Below are 3510 nucleotides of genomic sequence, written 5' to 3' on the forward strand. Positions count from 1 at the left end.
TAATGGGTCAGTCATATCCTAAACATTCAACTAGTCGTGTGCACTCGATTCGTCGAATAAAGAATTAAAACAATTAAAACGAAAGTAAAACCCCACGAGGTCAGTCGATCGACCAAGTATGTCAGTCGATCGACTGACACGCGATTCAGTCCACACTATTCTACGCCCCCTACACTATAATTCCCCTACATCCTAGCACGAATAATTTAGCTACTCATTGTAACACTCCGTAAATTCGAAGACCTTTATTATATTTTAAAAGTAATATTTTAATCTATTTTAATTTAATATTAATTTATAAAATCTATTTGATAAAATATAATCTTATTTTATTTTGAAGAAATTTAATTATTTTTGATGGTTTAGAAATGTTTAAAAGTGATTTAAACTATATTTAAACCTTTTTCCTTTGATAAAATAGATTTCGGATAAAAGTCGTAAAATCGGGATTTTTCCATTTCTTACGGTCGTTGGGTAAACGAGTTTGGATATTGGGCATATGAGTACTTAATCTTTTAGTAAAATCGTGTTTAAGAACTTTAATTTTCTCGGAAATCGCGTTCGACGAATATTTCTAATTTCATTTAAACGAACCAAAACGTAAGCAATTGAAACTCACCCAAACACCCTACCCAAAACCATGCACCCTCCATCCTCCATGGGTCTCCTCTTCATCTTTCATTTCCTCAATTCTCATTCTATCACTTCCTTCTCTCAAACACCAAATTCCTCTCAAAATAACCTCCTTACAATCCCTAAATCCACCATAACTTCTTCATTTCTCCACCAAATCGCATAAAAATTATATATTCGGAATCCTCTCTTCAATCCTCATCTACTAGTAAGCTTTATTTTCATTTCCCCCAAATTTTGTTTAAGACACTTTTTTTTAGGGTTTCGAATTTAAGCTTAATAATTGTGTTTTTGTTGTTCTTATAGGTGAAGAATTTGAAGATGAGTTAGGTGACTCATATGTTGTTGAAGATGAAGAGTAATTTTGGGTTTTAGAAGCTTTCTCAAGTTATTACTTGTCTCTTTGCTAACTTAAGGTAACTATTCCGAGTTACTCGACGAATTAATGTCACATTAGTAGTTGTATTCGTTGTTTGTTGTTGTTTGTTGTTGTTGTTGTTGTTGTTGTTGTTGTTGTTTGTTGTTGTTTGAGACGATCTTGTTGATAAATGAATGAATGGAGTAATATGAGTATGCTTATGTTTAATTTATGTTAACCATTTGTATATTATTGTTTAGAACAAATTTGGATGAGGAATTATGTGTTGTGACAAGTCCGCGTGTTGGCTGGAACGCGTCAGTACCGGACCGAGACGTTTTCCAATGTTTCCAAAAATATGACAGATTGATCGGCATCGAAAAATTAGGTGGTTTAGCCACTTGAATCACTCAATTCGGAGTCCGTATGAGTAAATGGCGTCGTTTTATCGATAAAATTTATAGAAAAGTTTACCCTTGTGTGAGACGGTTATTTATACTATTTTATTATGCGAGAATTTTGTGGAATTAGTTATTTTGTAAGTTGGAATATATTTTCTTATGTTGATAGTCTTTCACATGATAGAAATTGAAAAAGGCATGAGAATGATATTGTGATGAATTTTGTGATTTGGGCCAAAGTAGGCCAAGACTCGAGTCACGCATTGACCAAATGAGTTTGGTCAAGCTAGGTTTAAACCGGTCAGCCTCGATTTGACCGATGACCCGTCGCGGGACTCGGGTCGAGGGTTTGTCTTTGAGGTGAGATTGGTTGTTATTGGAGGTTTTATGTTAAGCCTTGATATTTGTAATTATCATTTCACATGTTGGTTGTTGGATGCTTTGGATGCCTTATGCTTGAGTCTTGTTGCCTCTTTGCCATTTTAGCTTGTTCTCATGGATTATGGTACTGTTGGTTAGCTGGAATTTGGATTATTATTGATATTGGAGATATTGTTGGATTGTCAGCTGAATATGCTCTTGCGTAGTCTTTCATATGCTAGGGTGTGTATGATCTTTTGTGTGTGCAAGTTTGGACTCTTTGCCCCTCTTATGGTTAATTGGGTGTCCTACTTGTCTTGTGTGGAGTGGGTTAAAGTATTCAAGCTGGGACTAGGTCCTAGGTGAGTATTTCGGCCTTCGTCATAGATAGGCCCTTATAGTATTTGACGAGTGTATGTTCACCGCTTAATAGCCTTTGTGTCTTAGCTTGGTGGGCTTATATCCAAGTTAGGGCATGACCTCCTGACGTACTCTTAGAAGTATGTGTTCAGCTTAAGTACTAGCCAACCCTTTGGTGGACTCCTTAAGGGTACTCATGTGTGTGATCATGGGTCTTGGATGCGGTACTTTCCGCATGTCGCTAGGTCTACGCAGGTTTAGGACTAGGGTGTTTACCTTACCTCGTGGTATAGACTCGAGTTACAGAGTGACTATTGACTGTCCTAAGAACTTATGCCTGTCTCTAGATATATTGTCCTTTCTTGTTTGATGATTCTATGAATCATAGAAGGTGAGATGCAAGCCGGCTATGGTTGATAGAGTTTGGATTCCTGAATGTTATGTGATTCACATAATAGTGTAGTATGAGTCGGTCTAGTATTCACATGTTAGGACTATGTGTTGTCATATTGTTGTTCACATGATAAGCATGATTGTCTAGCATCTATATGCTAAGGCTATGTGTTATTCATATTCATATTCTTATGTTTACATGTTATATTAATTATGACATTTCGTGGCTGGGAGAACTCGGAGTTACTCCCCACTGACTGTGGCTTTCGTATTTGTATAAAATGCGATTGACAGGTAGGTGATGCATATATGGGGTACATGGACGAGCTAGCGAGCAAAGTAACCTTGGGACCTAGATTGGCTTTATTTTATTGTGACCCTTGAACACTTTTTATGTCATATACTTTTTAGGGACATATGTCTCCCTTTTTCATACTTGGGTTGTATAACTTTATTTCGCGACTTTAGCGATGTTTTATTTATGAGGTTTATTTTGGACCTTGCATGTTTGACACCTTCCCATTTGGATATTTTTATAACAGGTTCAGGTTTTAAAAATTACAGGTTTTTACCCAAATGAACCTATTACAAACATATCCATGCAGTTTTTATCTAGAATTATGTGTTTACTTTTCCGCAATAAATGAGGGTGTCACAGTTGGTATCAGAGCATATTTGCTCCCGACGCACGTTTGTGCACCCCAATATAAATAACTTGACCTTCAAATAATAAACTCGAGAGATGGGTAGGATGGGTAGACTTAGGACCTTATGTTGTAGTCTCTTTGTGATTGCTATTTATTAGGTGCTAATTAGTGTTCTCTTTTGCAAGATGGCTCCTACAAGAAACGTTGATAATGCAATCTTACAAGCTCTTACTGAGATTCTCCAGAACCAGCAAGACATACAACAAAACCAACAAAACCAACCTCCTCCTCCTCCTCCTCCTCCTCCTCAGTTTCCAGAAGGTGAAAGACCTGGTTCTTACACTTGGGTGGCAAGTCA

General features: G+C 36.9%; 1 long non-coding RNA gene across 1 annotated transcript; it reads left to right on the plus strand.

Moving 5' to 3' along the window:
• The first annotated feature begins 652 nt into the window (after nt 1–652).
• LOC141633353 (uncharacterized) lies at nt 653–3010 on the plus strand. The gene is made up of 3 exons (XR_012538127.1): nt 653–841; nt 940–1049; nt 2800–3010. It is a non-coding gene; the product is annotated as an uncharacterized LOC141633353 (long non-coding RNA).
• Nucleotides 3011–3510: the final 500 nt, after the last annotated feature.

Source organism: Silene latifolia, chromosome Y (assembly GCF_048544455.1).
Source record: "Silene latifolia isolate original U9 population chromosome Y, ASM4854445v1, whole genome shotgun sequence".
Classification (NCBI taxonomy): domain Eukaryota; kingdom Viridiplantae; phylum Streptophyta; class Magnoliopsida; order Caryophyllales; family Caryophyllaceae; genus Silene; species Silene latifolia.